General features: G+C 41.4%; 1 long non-coding RNA gene and 1 other non-coding gene across 2 annotated transcripts in view; one reads left to right on the top strand and one right to left on the bottom strand.

The window, feature by feature from the left end:
* The first annotated feature begins 4,365 nt into the window (after positions 1–4,365).
* Positions 4,366–4,423, top strand: MIR146A (microRNA mir-146a). The gene has a single exon (NR_129453.1). It is a non-coding gene; the product is annotated as a microRNA mir-146a (primary transcript).
* Positions 4,424–13,006: 8,583 nt separating this feature from the next.
* LOC114005438 (uncharacterized) overlaps positions 13,007–20,978 on the bottom strand; it is a 40,872-nt gene continuing 32,900 nt past the window's right edge. The window contains exons 3-6 of the long non-coding RNA XR_003547289.1: positions 19,546–19,642; positions 19,284–19,337; positions 18,399–18,548; positions 13,007–13,183 (exon numbers count right to left, since the gene is read on the bottom strand). This is a non-coding gene — a long non-coding RNA (uncharacterized LOC114005438). The remainder of the gene's footprint in view (positions 13,184–18,398; positions 18,549–19,283; positions 19,338–19,545; positions 19,643–20,978) is intronic.

Here is a 20,978-nt window from a genome sequence, read left to right as displayed (position 1 = left end):
TGAGAAATCACCACCCATCAGGATGGCCTTGCCATAATCCCTTCTCCATTATCCTCCTGGGATCTAGGGCATGCCTGCATACACACCTGGTGTGAGTTTTCACCGGGTCCTGAACTCGAACCATAGTCAGCCATGTGGGAGTCCAGCTATGGCATCTGGGACCCTAGATTTATTTTTTAATAAGATCACTCTGGTTGCTGTTTGGAGGGTGGATTCTAGAAGCAGTTGCCAAGATATGAGAGATGATGGCTACGGTGAGGGTGAAAGGTCAGCTTCTAGGTGTACTGTGAAGGTAGAACTTGCAGGACTTGCAGAGCAGGTGAGTGAATGGTCTTCCTCCGACCAGCTGCATCTCCCTCTTGTTGATTTTAGACTTGGTACATGTTACATGAGGGGTTTTCAAAAGTTCATGGAAAATGTGCAATATGACAAAACTTTATGCATGGATTTCAATTCTTTTGGCACCAAAACATGTCTTTTTTTTTTTTGAGTTTATGTGTGTGTGTGTGTTTTCCTGAGAGAGAGAGAGAGAGAATGAGAATCCCCAACAGGATCCTGATGTAGTGATCCATCCCCAGCCTTCAACCAGCCCCAGCTCACAGGTGCATGCATGCTTGGCATTTGCGTTTGGATGTATGGTGCCTTCTTAACTTACAATATTTTTTAATCTTTATACCTTGCTACCTTATCTAGTCTTTAAATTCTTTCTTCCTTCTAGGGATTTAAAAAAGAATTTAAAAGTCTCCAAGAGGCAGGCAGTGGGGAAGAATCATTAGAGTTGTTAGCTGTGTGAACCAGGATGAGCCTATCAATTACTTAGCTTTTGCTCCTTCTTCTTTCTTCTTTTTCTCTCTTTTTGGTGAAGTGGGGCTGGCACTCGTATCTGTTTCTTATGGCTTTGTGAGACTGAGATGTGATAGTCATGTAAAGCACCTTGTTTGGGTCTGGCATGCAGTGGCATTTAGCAAACAGTGGTTTTTACATTGCGCAGCTCTGTCCTGTTCATTAGATTTCTCTGTTGCTGGCCCTCATATTACATGGTCACCTACGTTGGAGCATTTTGGGAAGAGTGTTCCCTTTTCCCCCTTGTATGTGTTGGTTTGTCTTCATTTTATAAAAGGAAAGGAAAGAAACAGTGGAGACACTCTAATCATTTACATTGAATTCAGCTATAAAAGGCCATGTTGAGTTGTGGGTGATGAAGAGACCATTCATGCCACCCGAGGGAAATGAGTGTTCAGTGGATCATTTTGAGTAATGGAACTGATGCTGTAGCAGGAGCAATATAAGACATTTATATAGTAATCACCAAATTGTGTGGATCCAACCAGAATAAAAAAATGCCTGGAGCTTTGGCTTAGGGCCATGGATGAACAGGAGAATGAAGCTCAGCAAGGAACAGAAGGAATAAAAAGCATGGATATTGCACAGCAATAGACATAAATATATGTGAGTTTAAGCAGAGGAGAAAATGTATGGTTTCTGCTTTTTTCCCTCTGTACTCATGGCAAATGGTGAGCTGTAATTAGAACTCTGGCAGTTGAACTCCAGAGCCTGGTTTCTAATTAATACTTTTCTATCTTCAGATATGCTCAGATACCACCTCAGAATCATTTAACCTGCTAAATTGATTCCCATTTGCTTAACTAAGATTATGGGATTCAGGGACCAGCAGATGGTATAATAGTTATGTTGTTGGACTCCCATATAGTTAACTGCAGTTTGAGTCCCAGACTTGGCTGCTTAAAACTCATGCAGGGCATGTGTGCATGTGTGCTTACAATTCCAAGAGGGGAATGGAGGAGAAAGGATTGTGGTGTGGCTATCCCCCTGGGGGGTGATTTCTTGCTTTTTGTCTTTCTGTCTATCTAGTGAGTACACACACCCTATAGCAAAAATCTCTCTAAAAAAGAAACAGAAAACAATGAAAGGTTATGGGATTCAAGTATATATTACAGCTGGCATTCATTCATTCATTTATTTATCTGTTAATTTCTTAATTAATTAAACAATGCTTTTGTGATCTACCACGTGCCAGGCATATAGTGCTAGGTACTGGGGGCACTAACACTATCTGTTGAGGACTCTCAGTGCGAAAGAGGATCCAGGATTTGTGTGATTTGGGTTTTAGTAGTGTTCTTCTCTGTGTTGAACCAGAACTTCTCCAAATTGGTGATGGAAATCAACAACAATCTGAAATATGAATTACGATGCCCAATATCCAACCTGGGCCAGAAATTGGGCCACTTGCCACTTTTTTCTGACCTGGCTGATTTACTACTTGACCCTGGGCTTCAACTATAATTCTTGTTTAAGCAATGCTTTCTCATGTCTTAGTTCACTTTGCTCCTTCTGGTGCTTGATGGGGTTCCCTGTGGAAGTCTCTGATGTGCAGAGAGGCTATGTGACCTGCCTAGTTCTCACAGTTGATAGGAGACAAGCTGGAACAAAACTCCTATCTTCCATTTTTATTATTTCTTCATGCAGTCATCTTTAGGCCTTCAGTTTCATCATTTGTAAAGGATAGAAATTAAACCACATGGTCTCTTAATGTTTCTCCCTTTCTTCTTCCTTTCCTCCTTTCCCTTCTTTCAAATTATTGAAGAATCTACCATGATTCAGACATTGTGTGAGAAGCTAGAAATAAGTTACAGAAAGACATGAGCATGCACACATACACACCATTAAGAAAGTTAAAAGGTAGCCCATAGAATGGGAGAAAATATTTGCAAAACATGTATGTGGAACTTGTATCTAGAATATATAAAGAACACTTACAACTCAATAATAAAAACACAAACAACTCAATTAAAAAATTGGCAGAGGATATGAACAGATATTTCTCCAAAAAAGCTATACAAATGACCAGTAAAGCACAAGAAAAGATGTTCAACATATTAGTCATCAGGGAAACATAATCAAAACACAAAGAAATGCCACTTCATACCCATTAGGATAGCTATAATCAAAAGACAAACCCTAACAAGTATTGGCAAGGATATGGAGAAATTGAAACCCTCATATGTTACTGGTGGAATTATAGCCATTTTGAAAAATAGTGTGGTATTGGGTCTTCAGAAAAGTCACGATGTATTTTTTTGTTTTTCTCTGCAAAAATGCGTCATGATTTTTCTAATGACCCAAAAGTTCCTCAAAAGGCTAAGCATAGAGTTGACAAATGAACTAGCAATTCTACTCCTTGGTATTTATCCAAGAGAAATGAAAACATATGTTTATACAAAACTTGTACACGAATGTTCATAGAAGCATTATTTGTAATAGGCAAAAAGTGAAAATACCCACATGCCTATCCACTGTTGAATGGATAAACAAAATGGATAGATCTATAAAATGAAATATTATTCATAGTTAAAAAGAAGTACTAATATATGCTAAAATGCAGATAAACTTTGAAAACATTATCTGAAGTGAAAGAAACCAGTCACAATAGGCCACATATCTTATGATTTCATTCATATAAAATGTCCTTCAGATAAATTTAAAATACACTAGCATGGTCTCTGCTCTATGAAAAACTTAGTGGAATAGTAATTTTAATAAAGTAATTATACAAAAAGATCAAATAGCTAAAAATTATGGTAAGTGCTATGAAGGGGAAGACCTTGATATTATGAAAGAGACTAGCAGGAGGTTAAAGGGCTCAGAAAAGAGGTATTAGTAAAACAATAACAATCAGTTGCTTTAACAAAGATCTCCAAATAACAATGGCTTCAGCAAGGCAGATGTTCAGTCCTCCCTGACAGAGCAGTATAGGTGTGAGTAATCTAGGGCTCCTATGGAAGCCCACCAGTTCAGGGATGCTACTCCACCCTTCCTAGAGGGGCTGCCCTTATTTCTGCCACGTCTGCGGTCCAAGCCTGTGAAGACAGAAGAAGACAGTGACAACTTGTCACTCTTGCACACATACAATTAAGTCTTTGTGCCAAGCACCCATGTGCCCAGTTAAAACTTAGGGGTTCTTTTAATATGGAAGGAAGAGTGAATGGATATTGGGCAAACAACTAGCCATCTCTTTCATAGATGGCCTCTCTGAGGACGTGACATTGAAGGCGAGAGCCTAAGGATGAATTGGTGTTCAAGAGAGGGAAGAGTTTTTCAGGGGAGGAGGACAGCATGTGTACGGCCCATGAGGCAGGAAAGACCGTTTATCGTGTTTAATGACATTTAATGATACATGTGTCTATCATGCACATCCTTCCAGATGTTTATGACACCTGAGTGCCAAGGCTGCTTTGGCTTTTCCAAGCTTTTCTCTCTTGTATCTTACAGGGCTGGGACAAGCCCGCACTGCAAGAAGGTGGACTTTGTGCTGTCTCTGGAAAGCCTGTGTGGTATGCTCAGCTTTGAGAACTGAATTCCATGGGTTGTGTCAGCGTCAGACCTGTGAAATTCAGTTCTTCAGCTGGGGTATCTCTGTCATCCTGCATATGAGGGACACCAGAGAGATCAGATCCTGACCTTCTTCATTTTGCTGAGGAACTTGGAAGACTGGAGATGGAAGGGCAACGTCTCAGACCCAGAAGGAATAAGCAATGTGGGTTCATATGAAAAGCACTCGTTTGATTGTACTGGAATTCCATGCTAAGCAGGGTTCCAACTAGCTAGATGAATGATCTCAGCATGTCGCTCTTGCTACTGCAGTTGCTTCTACTCGTTTACATTCATTGATTACTTACGATGATTCAGGTACTGTACTAAGTGCTTAACATGCTGTTATAGAAGACTCTTGGGAAAAATCACTTTAATGAAGCTTGAGACAGATGGCGTTTCCATGCAATGTTTTTTTTTTTTTTCCTCTCTCTCTTCATGGGATCAGATAGAGTTAATAGAATGTGACTGTTTATTCTTTAGTACGAACCGCCTAGGTTTCTGGTCCCTTTTTAGGATCTGCAGTGAGAGAAAAGAAACATGGCTATATCTCTCTTACCAGCCCCTCTCCCTTTATTTGATTCTCTACTTCTTTGCCTTCTATAAATATATTAGGGCTACATTGTTCCTTTGTGTTCTAAACAAGGCAAGAGGAGGTTGTAATTAGAGTTAACCACAGTCCCCACTTTTCTCCCAGTAAAAAAGAATACAAAGGTTTCGATAGCTCTTTCCACTTGCTGACGTGGTCAGCCGTTTGCTGTGGGTCAAGTCCTTTCCTTGTCCTTCTGTTACCAAAAATGTTAGATCTGTTCTGAGGCTCAGGTTTGTCATGATGATGAGTTCTACATCAAAGCAGAGAGCTGGAAGCTGTGCAGGTAACATCTGGACTTCCATAAGTTTTAGATTTGATGAGGTATAAGGAGTATGGTGTTTCTTTTAGAAACACATCTTTAACTAATCACTGTCTTTTGGTGTCCTCGAATTTCTAAATCACAGTCTACAGAATCAAAGTGTAGTCTGGCCGAGATGGGAGGCAGGGACAAGGTGGGAGACCCTCCGGCATGTACATCCTCATTCCCTCTCAGCAACCCTGACCCTGCTCAGCAACCCTGCCGTTTATTGAGAGTCTACTAGGTGCTGGACAGTGTGCTCCAACTTTGCATTGCAAAGTTGAGATTGCACAGTGAGATGCACACAAAGCCTCATCTGAAAAATGGGGACACGTTAATAAAAGAATGGCAAATTTTAAAAGTGTAATCATATTCTACAGGTGTGAAGTGGTGCTTGGTTATTGTGAAAGCCTGCTGGCAAACATGTGGGGCATGGCTGTGTTTTCTGGGCTGTACTGATCAAACCACCCTCTCACTCCCTGCCCACTTCCACCCTTTTCTTATCAGTCCTTTAGCCAGTGAATGACTCATTCTAGAACCAGAACATTGGTGGAACACAAGTAAGACCAGAGATCAGTGCCTTCGGTCCTAGAAGGCTGGAGAAAATCCTGAATCCACATTAGAAGCTCCAGATGCTCTTGGTCTCAGTTCCTCTGTGCTGTGGACACTATCTTAGAGGTTCAGTACTCAGATTTACTACAAAAGTCATATCCTCAGTACAAGTGCACTCTTACTGAGGCACACCTGATAAATAAAATATGGAACACACACACACACACACACACACTGTAAAAGATGCCTGGTAGGGCCAACCGGTGTGTGGTGATTAAGGTGGCTGCATCCCACATGGCTGACTGTGTGGTTCAAGTCTTGGACCTGTTAGCTTGGAAAACATGCCAGGTGCATGTTCAAGCATGCCTGCAATTCCAAGAGAAGAACAGAGGGGAAGGGACTGCAGTATAGCTACTCCCTTTCGGGGTGTTCTCTTACTTTCTCTCTGTCTCTATCTTTGTCTCTCTGTCTCTCTTCAGCAAGTTCACATATAGCAAATTAAAAAAAAAAAAAGCCTGGTGTGTCTGTGAGACATAGGCAAACATTTCACCATATAAAGAAATGTTTTGTTTTGTAAGAAGATTTGTGTTAAGATCCCATTAAGTGGTACATTTCCCAAAGACTGTTTAGGTTATATTTGTTTTTATCAAATAAATTTATCAGAACATATTTCATGTAAGTGAAAAAAAAATCAGGTTATACAATGACTTGGATTCAATTTGTGTAAAGTAATAAATGTATTTGGGAATATGCGCATTGAAAGCTGCACCTCAATTTGTTATTGGGGACTTTGGGGTGACCGGATTTGAGCTGTGTTTTTCGTTCTTTGTGTTTTCCTCTATTTGACTCTTACTCTGAGCATGTGTAATTAAAACAATAAAGTTATTGGGGCCGGCAGGTGGCATGGTGGTTAAGGGCGCTGGACTCTGACATGGCTGACCCCAGTTCGAGTTCTGTACCTGGTGGCTTGCTTTCTCATTTTCTCTCTCTCTCTCTCTCTCTTTCTCTCATTCTGTCTCTCTCTGGTCAAATTAAAAAGTAAATGAATACATAAATAAAGTTAAAATTTTAAAAACAAACAATAAAGTTATTGAGAATCTGACGCTCAGTTGTGATGATTCCGGACTGTACTAGTGCTGAGTGGGTGCGAGAGTTGCACTGCAAGTAAGGGGCTTGGATGAGTGGAGGGAAGTTCCTGGGGAGCTGCTTGGTGAAGGAGACAGGCACATGGCGATATATAGTGTGATTTTTTGCAAGAGGAAAACTACGTGTGTGCATTCGTGTGTATGAGTGTATGGAAGCCCAGTAGTGGAGTGGTAAAGGAGCAGGCGATTTTTTCCCCTCTCTTTTGTTTATGCTTTTCTAGCCCCTCTTACCCCTAAAGAACATTCAATGTATGTGCTTCTTTCCAAGAATCCATCCATGTGTGCCAGAGGTATTGAAATTTGTTTTTCTGGAGCCAGCAGATAGTGTAGTGGTTATGTCACTAGACTCCCACATGGCCCACCGCAGTCTGAGTCCCGGACCCGATGGCTTGAAACTCATGCCCGGTGTGTGTGTGTGTGTGTGTGTGTGTGTGTGTGTGTGTGCAAAATTCTGAGAGGGGAATGGGGGAGAAGGGATTGGGGTGTGGCCATCCCCTTTGAGGGGTGGTTTCTCACTTTCCCTCTCACTATCTCTGTCTCTCTCTCTCCCAGGCAAGTACACACACCTTAAGGCAAAATCCTCTACAAAAATGTGTTTTTTGGACCATCAGTATCAGTATCAGGTGGGGGTTTGTTAGAAATGTAAATTCTCAGGCCCCTCTAGAGCATCGACCTGGTGAATAAGAAACCCTGTTACTGAATAAGAGACAGAAATGTCTGTTTGATTAAGGCCTTTGGCTGACTTATACATACAGAAGCTTAGAGCTGCTGGTGTCAGCTCAGGTGCATCACCACTTACTTACTTGAAATGAAGCTGATATTGACATGAAAGATACTGGCCCACTTCTACCAAGTGTACGTGCAGGCATTCCATAGAACTTACCTCTGAGAGGTGAACTGCAGGACCACCAGTGAATAGTTGGTATGTAAAGGCTCAAACTTCAGGTGCATAAAATCACCTGACAAAGGTATTCATTAAGGTGGGCTCCCTTGACCCATGGGCTCAGTGTCTCTAGGGATCTGTCATTTTAACCGTCACCCACAATAGATTCCATCAAGGAAGTTCTAGGACAATACTTTGAGCAACTGCTTTAGGCTTTTTTCCTTTCCTTTTTTTCTTTTTTTTCCCTTTCTGTATGTTTATGTTCTTTCCAATCCATCCATTTCCTTTCTAATATGGTCAATCAATGATAATAATAATGACAGTATTGGGGCCAGCAGACGGGGTTGTGGTTATGTTGCTAGACTCCCCATGGTCGACTGCAGTTTGAGTCCTGGGCCTGGTGCCTTCAAATTCAGGCTGGACACATATGCCCATGTGCCCAGGATCCCCGGAGGAGAACAGAAGAGAAGGGATTGTGGTGTGGCCATTCCCCCTGGGGTGTGATTTCTCTCTATCCAGTAAGCACATGTACTCTATAGCAAAAATCTCTCTCTTAAACAAAAAAAGAAAAAAAAAAGGAAGCATTGTTTTACCATTGTCAGATGATAGGGGAAGGTCGTGGTTTATTAGCTCGTATTGGTGGGATTCAGTAGGAAGCTGGGCACACTACTAGACAGTCCATTGTCCACTTATCCATTACTGAGTTACTGAGGTTTGATCATGCAAGGACACAATGGCTTGCAAAGTCCTTCCCAAAGTACATCTGTGCTAGTTAAAGTGAGGGGCTCTTTTTTTCATATACATATGAGAGAGAGAGAGAGAGAGAGAGAGAGAGAGAGAGAATCACCCTGGATGGGGTATGATTTTGCTGGGATCTCCTTCCTCCAGTCCTCCAGCCCTCTCCCTCTGGATTTTGGGCACTTGCTCAGGGTGTTTCAGGCTGACTGGGCTGAGGACTGGAAACACGGTTGCTATGTGAGATCCAGCTTCTCTGGAACAATGCATTACTAGTGTGTCATGGGGCTGGCCCCTGCAAATTTTTGAAGGAAGTGTTGCTGTACCTGCTTGGGATGCCATGCCAAGTATAAAAGCTAACTTCGATGGTTTCTGGGAATATGTAGACAATAACCTTAGAACTTTTCTTTATTGGGTATTTATAAAACTCCAGGTGTTTTACATTTTCTAGAAAAGAAAACTGAGGCCAGAGGAGGGTGTATGCCTTACTTAAAATTTCACACAGTTAAGTGATACAGGGAGGACCTTAAGCAGAACTGCCTCATCAGAGTCTATAATCCTTTCACTAAAGTTTGTACTGAGATTTACAGTTTATATAAAAACTTTAACACACGTCATTGTGTTTGCTGAACAGAGAATTTCCCAGTGAAACAGATCTTCTTACAGACCTAATTTTAGAGTTGAGAAAAAAGGGTTTTCAAAAGGTTATGCAACGAACCTGTCCCCCGTGCTACTCAGCTGGCGACTGGTGTGGCTGAGCCTCAAAACCCAAATCTCTATGGTAAAAATATCATTTTTATTTAAAAAATTCATAGGAATATCACAAACTTGGGGAAAAAAAGAAAAAGAAAACAAATTTTGGCCTCAGTTTCTCCAATGGGACTGACAACAGGAGGATATACTGAATCCCTCTTCAATGTTTTCCTCTGCCTATACCTGCGATAAGCAGTAGGAAGCTCTTACAGACATGTCTCATTCCACCCCACGGGACACAATTATATCTTAAGTTATATTAAAATTACATTATTGGGGGCTGGCAGGTGGCACTGTGGTTAAAGGTGCTGGACTCCTTCATGGCCAACCATAGTTCAGGTCCCGAACTTGGTGGCTTGTTTCCTCACTTTCCCTCTCTCTCTCTGTCTCTTCTGGTCAAATTAAAATAACAACAATAAATAAACAAATAAAATATTCAGAAAAAATTACATTGTTGGTAGCTTTTTAAGAATTTGTTTTTTTAAGAATGATTTTTATTTAGTTTTATTTATTTATTGTTATTATTTTTGAATTTTGGTATAGAGCACACACATTCACCAGAGAGAGAGAAAGTGAGAAAGCAAGCTACCTGGCTTGGGACTTGAACTGAGGTCAACCATGTGGTAGTATAACACCTTAACCACCATGCCATCTGCTGGCCCCCATCGGTAGCTTTTTTTTTTTTTTTTTTTTTTTTTTTTTAGGTTATGCCATATGGCTCATGCGCTCACCAGAGAGAGAGAAAGAGAGAGGGAAAGTGAGAAATCATCCCATGGCGGGGAAAGCAAGGGGGAGGTGGCAATGGCCATCCTGCAATCCCTTCTCCATTCTCCTCTCAGGATTTTGGGTGTGCACACACACTTGCCTGGCAGTTTCAAGCTGCCAGGTCTGGGGTTAGAACTGCTGTCAGTCAGCAGTTAAATCCAGCACCTTAATCATGACGCCTCCTGCTGGCCCCCCATATTGTGCTCTTCGCACCAAGTCCTATAATGGTGCTGAGACTGGTCAGATTTCATCTGTCTCTGGACAACAAATACTTTTTCTAATTTTTAAAAGGAGCCTTTTAAGAATTATATAAGTAATAGGAGTGTATTGAAACTAATTTTAAAAATAGAGCAATGCATAAAAGAGAAAATATGTAGAATTATTAATTTTTAAATTATACAGTAATTATGTATTTTTTATTGGGGATTTGGAAAATTCAGAAAAATCATGAAGGAGAATCATAGGCTCACAAATGATTGCTTTTGGTTATTTTTATTTTCACTTTTTTTTTTACACAATAGCATTCATCCTTTAGAGGTAATTTGTATGTGTGTGTGTTCTGTTTTTATTAATCATTTTATCACGAGCATTTTTCCATGTCCTCAAATGGTCTTTTTGTGCATTTTAAAGGGCTTCTTATATAGTTCATGGAGAGGATGTGCCTTTGTTTAAATGATTATTTTTTAAAATGAATTATTGGACATTTTGAACCTGGATGTTTTGACTCAAATTTGCCTTTTTCCCTTTTTTGTCTCATATTTTGCCTCTATTTTGTTTAATTTTTTTTTTTTTAGTTATGTTTATCTGGGCATTATTTACAATAGTTTCAGGAGTGTGAGAAACAACCCAGTATCTTCTTACTTATTAAAAGAGAACAATGCTTAGGTTGAGGATTTACTTCGTGCAAACTCTGTCAAGACTGAACAAGTTCTCATGAAAGCCCCCACCTCCTACCACAAGAGTAGGTATTGTTATTTTTCCGGTTACGCAGATAGATCACAGAGGCACAGAGAGGGTGGGTATCAGAATACATTTGTTTGTGACAAGCAAAGCATCATTTTTCCTCTCCCAGTCTGAATATGAGCAACTACTAGTGATGGTTTAGAGGATCAGTGACGTCAAGGCTGCTGTCACTTCAGTCCTTTTCTCCTGTGTCTCTTGGTTTTGAAATAGCTGCGACAGCTCTAGACATTCCAACCTGATTCAGGGCAGGAAGAGAGTGAAGCAGATGGCCATGACTAAACACTCTGTCCTTTTTATCAGGAAAACATTTTCTTTCTAGAACCCTGTCTCTCCCCCCTTCTCACGAATCATTGGGTGTTATATGACCACTGCCAACTGCAGAAGAAGCTGGGGAATTTTTTGTTTAGTGTTTCCAACTTTTGGAGTAGAAAGAGGGATTTGGAATGACTTTGGGATCAACCAATCAACAGTGATGCTACGGACTAAATTCTATTCCCTCCAAATTCAAATGATCAAGCCCTCACTCTCCTCTGTCGCGTATCTGTCTCAGATAATAGGGTATTTAGCAGGTAATTATGGTGAAATGAGGTCAGAAGAGTGGGGCCCTTCTTCGATAGGACTGTGGCCTTTTTAGAAGAGCAGAGACCACCCTCCTCCAGCACCATGTGAAGACAGTGATAAGGCACTCTCTGCAAGCCCAAGAAAGAGACCTCACCAGAACCAAACCACAGTGGCACCTTGATCTCATACTTAGAGCTTCCAAACTGAGAAAACGAATTTCTGTTGTTTAAACCACCCACTCTATGGTGTTTCATTAGGCACCCAGGCTGACTAAGACAAGTGGCCACCACAAGAAACTTGCTAAGGTCAAGCACTGGTCTTATTTGACCTCAGCAGCCTATTTCATAGAGGGGCCAACCATCAGCTGGGAATGATGCTTCTCACATCTCTGGCCTAGACTAGAAGTGGCCCGGAGCCTGCCAAACCTTCTCCCTCACTGTATATAATGCCATCTAACACATGTTAACATTTTCCGTCAATATTAGTGTCACCGCAGAGTGCCGTTAAAATAGAAGTGGTTTCATACATTATTTGTCTGCGAGTGTCCACTGAGTCATTCTTTCGCTGGAGAGCTGTTTCCTTGGCATTTATAAACTCCGTAACAATTCTGCAGCTTACTGGGTCTGTCTCCTCAGGCTGTGACGGGGGAGAGGAGACTCTGTGAACTGTTTGAGCTGAAGCCAGTTACTGCATCTCATCTCAGCCTGCTTGCAGATGATCTGAACCAGGGGGCTACACAGGGGAGAGTCTGCACTGGGCCATGACCATGCCCCACTGCATCCTAACCAGAGGAGGCTCAGAAAGCACCCAGCGTTTGTTACTGTCTTTCAGTTATGGCTATTTATTTATTTTTTTCCTGGAAATTTTTTTTACTATTATCATAATCTTGTTTATATTACATTGACTCATGTATAAGTTTACAGTGTATTACATTTCTTTTTCAGAAGGAATGCCAAGCATACCAGTCAAGACAAAGACATTACTATCTACATCATCATCATCAAATAGCTTTTCATCATTTTTTCCAGATTATTATTATTCTAGTTCTGGTTATTTTTTGAACAGAAATTTAAATGAGCAATTTTAGTGACTGGGAATACAGTAATGAATTATTGACATTCTAATAAAGGGGAAGTTTCAGATAAAAAACTGGATTTCTTTTCTCTTTCTTTTTTCCTTCCTTCCTTCCTTCCTTCCTTCCTTCCTTCCTTTCTTTCGTTTTTTTTTTTCTTAGGTTGAGGATTTACTTCGTGCAAACTCTGTCAAGACTGAACAAGTTCTCATGAAAGCCCCCACCTCCTACCACAAGAGTAGGTATTGTTATTTTTCCGGTTACGCAGATAGATCACAGAGGCACAGAGAGGGTGGGTATCAGAATACATTTGTTTGTGACAAGCAAAGCATCATTTTTCCTCTCCCAGTCTGAATATGAGCAACTACTAGTGATGGTTTAGAGGATCAGTGACGTCAAGGCTGCTGTCACTTCAGTCCTTTTCTCCTGTGTCTCTTGGTTTTGAAATAGCTGCGACAGCTCTAGACATTCCAACCTGATTCAGGGCAGGAAGAGAGTGAAGCAGATGGCCATGACTAAACACTCTGTCCTTTTTATCAGGAAAACATTTTCTTTCTAGAACCCTGTCTCTCCCCCTTCTCACGAATCATTGGGTGTTATATGACCACTGCCAACTGCAGAAGAAGCTGGGGAATTTTTTGTTTAGTGTTTCCAACTTTTGGAGTAGAAAGAGGGATTTGGAATGACTTTGGGATCAACCAATCAACAGTGATGCTACGGACTAAATTCTATTCCCTCCAAATTCAAATGATCAAGCCCTCACTCTCCTCTGTCGCGTATCTGTCTCAGATAATAGGGTATTTAGCAGGTAATTATGGTGAAATGAGGTCAGAAGAGTGGGGCCCTTCTTCGATAGGACTGTGGCCTTTTTAGAAGAGCAGAGACCACCCTCCTCCAGCACCATGTGAAGACAGTGATAAGGCACTCTCTGCAAGCCCAAGAAAGAGACCTCACCAGAACCAAACCACAGTGGCACCTTGATCTCATACTTAGAGCTTCCAAACTGAGAAAACGAATTTCTGTTGTTTAAACCACCCACTCTATGGTGTTTCATTAGGCACCCAGGCTGACTAAGACAAGTGGCCACCACAAGAAACTTGCTAAGGTCAAGCACTGGTCTTATTTGACCTCAGCAGCCTATTTCATAGAGGGGCCAACCATCAGCTGGGAATGATGCTTCTCACATCTCTGGCCTAGACTAGAAGTGGCCCGGAGCCTGCCAAACCTCCTCCCTCACTATATATAATGCCATCTAACACATGTTAACATTTTCCGTCAATATTAGTGTCACCGCAGAGTGCCGTTAAAATAGAAGTGGTTTCATACATTATTTATCTGCGAGTGTCCACTGAGTCATTCTTTCGCTGGAGAGCTGTTTCCTTGGCATTTATAAACTCCGTAACAATTCTGCAGCTTACTGGGTCTGTCTCCTCAGGCTGTGACGGGGGAGAGGAGACTCTGTGAACTGTTTGAGCTGAAGCCAGTTACTGCATCTCATCTCAGCCTGCTTGCAGATGATCTGAACCAGGGGGCTACACAGGGGAGAGTCTGCACTGGGCCATGACCATGCCCCACTGCATCCTAACCAGAGGAGGCTCAGAAAGCACCCAGCGTTTGTTACTGTCTTTCAGTTATGGCTATTTATTTATTTTTTTCCTGGAAATTTTTTTTACTATTATCATAATCTTGTTTATATTACATTGACTCATGTATAAGTTTACAGTGTATTACATTTCTTTTTCAGAAGGAATGCCAAGCATACCAGTCAAGACAAAGACATTACTATCTACATCATCATCATCAAATAGCTTTTCATCATTTTTTCCAGATTATTATTATTCTAGTTCTGGTTATTTTTTGAACAGAAATTTAAATGAGCAATTTTAGTGACTGGGAATACAGTAATGAATTATTGACATTCTAATAAAGGGGAAGTTTCAGATAAAAAACTGGATTTCTTTTCTCTTTCTTTTTTCCTTCCTTCCTTCCTTTCTTTCGTTTTTTTTTGTATTAGAAGAATTGATAGCCCTGGGCTGGCTTTTCATGATAACTATCACTTGTATCCAGCAAGCACTGTCTCCTTTATAGATGGAGTATGAGTTCTGGATTTTGTTGCACTCCCCACCACTCCCTATTGTCTCATTTGATTTACATGGAATGTCAGTAGAAGATACATTATTACTATTAATATAATTATTGCCATTTGAAGATGAAGAAACAGAGGCTCAGAGAATTAAAGTGACTTGCCCCAAGTCTAACCATGGACAGTGGAGCGCAACTTCACAGGCTGCAGTCTTTACCACCATGCAGAATGGTGATTCAATGGAGGCAGAAACACAGATATATCATTAAGGAAAAACATTTAACCCATTTAAGATAAAATCAGAGTGATGTATCAGTAGGAAACAAATAGCACTCTCAAATTAGGATAACTCAAGCAGAATTTCATAAAGAAACTACTTGTAAAGGTGTGGGCAGAGTGTAGGTAAACCACAAGGCATAATGCAGAACCCCAGGTTAGTAACAGGGGCCTCCATTACCACTCTTAAGCCGTTAGGAGCAGGTGAGGGGGTGAATTACTGGAACTGGGGAGATAGGACTGTGGAGAGGGCAACTTTATTTGAGCTGAGATCTTTGGCAATGGGATGTAGTCAGCCTTTGGGGATTTCCAGGGAGGGAACATGGAGAATAAATGCTCCCAGGTTCAAACTCCAAGTTCTCTCTATTCCCATTCACCTCCTGCCAGGGCCAAACCCAGCTGGAAGTCAGAGGGCTAGAGCCCACTGATTCATCCCTAGGAAAGCATGTCTCCTGAGAGCACAGAGGAGGGTGGAGAAGAGAAGTGAATAACTCAGCAGGGGCAAAGGGAAGATGTCCAGCATAAGGGGCAAGGCAAAGCCAAGAGCATGTGAGAGGACAAGGTGGTATAGGGATCAGAATATGCCACCTCGGGACCAGTAGATGGCCTAGTGGTTACATTGCTGGACTCCCACATGGCTGACTGCAGTTCGAGTCCCAGATTCAGTGGCTTGAAAATCATGCTGGGCACATGGGCATGCATGTCCAAGATCCTGGGAGGAGAGTGGAGGAGAGGGGACTGTGGCATGGCCATCCCCCCTGGGGGGTGATTTCTCACTTTCCCTCTCGCTATGCCTGTCTCTCTCTGGTGAACGCATGTGCTCTAAGGCAAACACCTCTCAAAAAGAAAAAATATGCCACCTCAACATATACTACTTTGGCATAAGAATTATTTTGAGCTGAAGGCATTTAAGGTTCAACAGATATAGGAAGAAGCTCTCCTAGAGCTTCTCTTAGCTGGCCAAAAGCAGGAACTTCTGAGAAATAAGGACCACACAAGTCCCCTCTCCTGGGGAAATTTTATGGTCACAAAGAGGATAGAACTTCTCAGTGAGATGGAGCTGCACAAACCTAGGTGCCAAGATAGTCCTTGTCTTCCATTATCTCCCTTCTAGATAGACCTCTCTACAGTTTACCCCTCAGGAAGCCTAAACCCCCTGTTTCTTTGGTTACTTCTCTACAAATTTATCATCCTTTATTGCAATGGTATAAAAACCTTTAAGCCTGGGGACCAGCAGGTGGCATGGTGGTTAAGGCGCTGGACATTCCCACATGGCCAACCATGGTTCGAGTCCCAAACCTGGTGGCTTGCTTTCTCACTTTCCCTCTTTCTCTCTGTGTCTCTCTCTGGTCAAATTAAAAAATGAATGAATAAATAAAGTTACATAAAATTAAAAAAAAAAAAAAACCTCCAAGCCTAAGCACTTTTTGCTTCTCTATGAAGCACCTCCCCATGCCACATAAAACTTGAGACATCGAATACAATCCACTTGCTTTCTTCGCCTCCTGTTTCTTTTTTCTCTGTGTCTCTCTCTGGTCAAATTAAAAAATGAATGAATAAATAAAGTTACATAAAATTAAAAAAAAAAAAAAACCTCCAAGCCTAAGCACTTTTTGCTTCTCTATGAAGCACCTCCCCATGCCACATAAAACTTGAGACATCGAATACTTGCTTTCTTCGCCTCCTCTTTCTTTTTATAGAATTATTTTATTCAACTTTATTTTGAACTTTTATATCTTAATTTAATTTAGGTACAAATATTTATTTATTTTTAACTTGACCATAGAGGGATAGAGTGAGAGAGAGAGAGAGAGGAGAGAGGGAAAGTGAGAAAGCAAGTTGCCAGGTCCAGGACTTGAACCATGGTCAGCCATGTGGGAGCCCAGGGCCCTTAAACACATCACCTGCCAGCCCTTCCTCGCCCTGTTAATCTGTCTTTTGACAATTTACTTTGGAGATGTGGTCACTGAACCTAAGAGGGTAGTGAAGTTTCTTTGCTCTCTCCTACCCTTAGCATAAGACATGGCTCCCCATGTATCACGGGAGCCCCTACACTAGTGATGATGAGGAGGGGAAGAAATAAAGATAACGGGGAATTCGAGGTCCGGCTTCGATGGGAAGCATCTCCTTCTCCTTTTCACTCTCCTTGTTGGCTATGCCCAGCAACAACATCTACCAGAAGATTCGTTGATTCCACACCACAAATGCCTCAAGTTTACAGCACAGGGCTAGAGATATTTGTCTCGGTGACTTTCCAAATGGACACACAGCTGAACCATGTGGGATGGCATCTTTCCCCAGTTTTTCAGGGATGTGGCAAAGGGCATTGAACTCCAGCTTGGGAAAGCGACATCTTAAAACATCCACAAAAGGTCTGTCTGTTTTCCAAGTTCTCCTCTAAAATCTGTTCAGCTTAATCCTTTTCGACAAACATCGTATAACATGCCAAATGGAGCTCTATATTACCACCACTAAAAACCATTTGCTTACTTACTTTTAGAATTCACAGTTTCTGAAATCAATCGGACCATGGTTGTGGATCTTCAGGGAAGTGGATTTTCATCAGCGTATTTTAATCATCTTTGCAGTGACGTTTCCCATAGTCCAACCGGAGCATTTTAGGAATATCACTGTCAGCCGAAGTAACAGAAACAAATCCATAGGCACTTTAGCTGACACTTTAACAACTCAAATAACCTATAAACCTAGTACACCAGGTTAGGAAGCAATGTGCTTCTGAGAATATGTGAGGAAGGGCGGGGTTCAAAAAGGGGCACTCGGAGATGCTGGGTGAGAGTATTCACAGGAGGGCCATGATGTCCAAAGTAATTGAGGGAGTAGTTATGACACCATAAATTATGTATTGAGACCCACCAGTCTTCCCTTCCTTTATTCTTGTTCCTGGAACCTTACATTGTTCAGAGAGTAGGCAAGCCAAGTGTCTTAAAGGAGGCTCCCAGCCCTAGGGAGCAAACGATTTGTCCCATGCAAACATGGCAACCTCACCCTCTACCAACGAATCAAATTAGCAGGGGCATGTGATGCTACTCTGACTAATCGGCTGGAGAAGTTTGTGGAAAGGGCTGCCTTATTTGTCTCTAATCTAGGGTTTTTTGTTTGTTTGTTTATTTTCCTGCCATAGAGATTCACGTAGAAATAAATAGCTGTCTTTTCCCACTGGATCTTATCACAGTAGCTTGTGATGCTCTGGACTGCAGCAGCCAGACTGTGATAAGCGGGGAGCCAGGTCTTATGCTAAAGATGGGAGAGAGCAAAGAAGCCTCATGATGCCAAGGAACCAATGAGTTAACTAACCCATGACGTGTCCTACCTTGGGTCTTCTGTGTGACAGTGAGTTTCTTGTTGTTGAAGCCAGTGGACACACGCTGCTTGGATCTTGACGCATCACACAAGTGCATGCCACTCAGGAGTGGGAGGGGAACAGGAAGGGTAACTGGTGAATTTTTGACACATTGTTTTCCTAGTATATTGGTTAAAAAAGTAACAAAGAAATGCAAAACTCAATCAACATGAAAGTGTTGAAATAGAAGCTGCAAGTCTGCTATAATTTTCTACTTTCAACATACCTACATAAGTTGATGTAATGTTAAAAGAAATAGGATAAAGGGCCAGCAGTTGGTGTGGTGGTTTAAGTGCTGGATTCCCATATGACTCACTGCGGTTTGAGTCCTAGACACGGAGGCTTGAAATTCATGCTGGAAATGTGTGCGTGTGTGTCCAAATCCTGAGAGGAGAATGGAGGAGAAGGGACTGTAGCATGGTAATGCCCCTGGGGGTGATTTCTCAGTTTCCCTCTCTCTGTCTCTCTCTGGTCACTGCATATGCTCTATGAAAAAATGTGTTTATATATGTATAAATAAGCTTATGTATACAATATAAAATTTTTAATTAATTCATTATATTAATAGGACAGAGTAGGCACACCTAACAGTACATCTTGGTGTTTTGTATAAGTACTCCATTCTTTTTCATAAGTGTGTAATATTCCAAGATATAAATATATTGTAACTTTTCAACCTTACATAGAATGAGCTTCTAAAATATGTGATGCTTGAATAACTATATTCACAAATGCCTAATCTCTGACTTCAGTCATTTTCAGCAAGTCTCATTATCCTTCAGAGAGACATACACAAGGAGACAGGATTTTAGGGTCAGGCAGATTGGGGCCAGGCAGATTGGGGCCACTACATACCAGGTATGTGCTCTTGGAAAGTGATTAAACACTTTATACTTCAGTTATCTCATCCTTAAAGAGAGAGAGAGGAAATAAAACTTACCTCTTAAGGTTATTGGGTTAGAAATAATACATCAACCAATATAAAAGCAACCAAAAAGTAGTTATCTGATGCTCAATAGGTACTGCTTTAGAAAAGGAGCTGCCTCCATGACATGGTATGACTATTTTTGGTTATTCTCACTGTGGGCACAATAGACAAATACACATGCATACTTACTAGTGTAAGACAACGCATTGAAATTCCTGAGCAATTGTCCCCTGAATGGTGCAGCATTTGTCCATGGATATAATCTACATTCACCTTTTTGTCAATCCTGTAAGGAGGATAACTTAAACATGTAACTTCAGTTTCATGGGTAGAGGCTTGTAGATAGTCTGAGAAATTTATCAGATAGACCAGAAAAACACATCATTCATACTATGATTCTAACTGGCTGGAGTGACAGTCTAAATTAAACAAGGTAAACTATTTTAGCGAAAAACATAAAATTGGACTATTTGGTTCCTTTTCTTTCTTTCTTTCTTTTTTTTTTTTTTTTGTACAAGACTCATGGGAGAACGGGAGAAATAGAACTTAAGAGCTGCAGTGAAAAAGGCTTAGAGGCCAGCTGGTGGCATGGTGGTTAAGGTGGCTAGATCCTTGGATCAGCAGGTGCTGGACTCCCAATGGCTGACCACAGTTTGAATCCTGGACCTGGTGGCTTACTTTCTCATTTTCTCCCTCTATTGAGTGCATGTGCCAATAATAATAAATAAATAAAATAAAATAAATCATTTTTTTTTTAAAGGTGGCTAGATCTCCCATGGCCAATTGCATAGTTCTAGTCCCAGACTCAGTGACTTGAAAAACATGGGTATACTGGGACCAGCAGTTAGTGTAATGGCTATGTCGCTGGACTCCCACTTTGTCGACCATGTTTCAAATCCTAGACCTGGCGGCTTAAACTCACGCCGGGCGCGTGTGCGTGCTTGCCCAAGATCCCAAGAGGAGAATGGAGGAGAAGGGATTGCGGCGTGGCCATCCCCCCTGGGGGGTGATTTCTCGCTTTCTATCTCTGTCTTTCAGGCGAGCGCACATGCCCTCTAGTGAAAACCTCTCAAAAACAAAACAAAACAAAAAACCATGGGTATATGTGCATGAGTGCCAACATTCTGAAAGAGGAAATGGAGGAGAAGGGATTGAGGCAAGACCATGGCTCTTGGGGAGGGTGCTTTGGCACTTTTCTCTGACTCTCTCTCTCCGGTTAGTACAAGCACCGTCTAGAAAACTGAAACAAAAGAAAATGAAAACAAAAAGCCTAGAGATTTTATGCAGCTTTCATGTGAAGCCACAGAGTGATCCAGTTATCTGAACAAGTGAGCGTGATCTTAGTCCTCATAAAGAGAAGTAGGAAATTCCGAATGAGGAAGGTGATGACTCCACTTAGTTTACCCCCATCAGACCACATGTTCTAACAGTAGGGGTGGCAAGTAATTGGCATACAGGCTGAGGCTTTTTGTTTGCATGCCCATGGCAGAAGCTGCTAATTAATCATATTCCACTGAGTTCAGATGTAGCCTCTGAACCATGCTCAACACAGTTTTGAAGGCAGCCAATCTTTTTGAGTAGAGTTGGCATCCAAGACGCAGCCTGTTGGCAGCCAATGCAAT

The sequence above is a fragment of the Tupaia chinensis genome, unplaced genomic scaffold, assembly GCF_000334495.1.
Source record: "Tupaia chinensis unplaced genomic scaffold, TupChi_1.0 Scaffold143796_1, whole genome shotgun sequence".
In the NCBI taxonomy this organism is placed as follows: Eukaryota; Metazoa; Chordata; class Mammalia; order Scandentia; family Tupaiidae; genus Tupaia; species Tupaia belangeri.
This window is presented reverse-complemented; position numbering and strand designations above follow the sequence as displayed.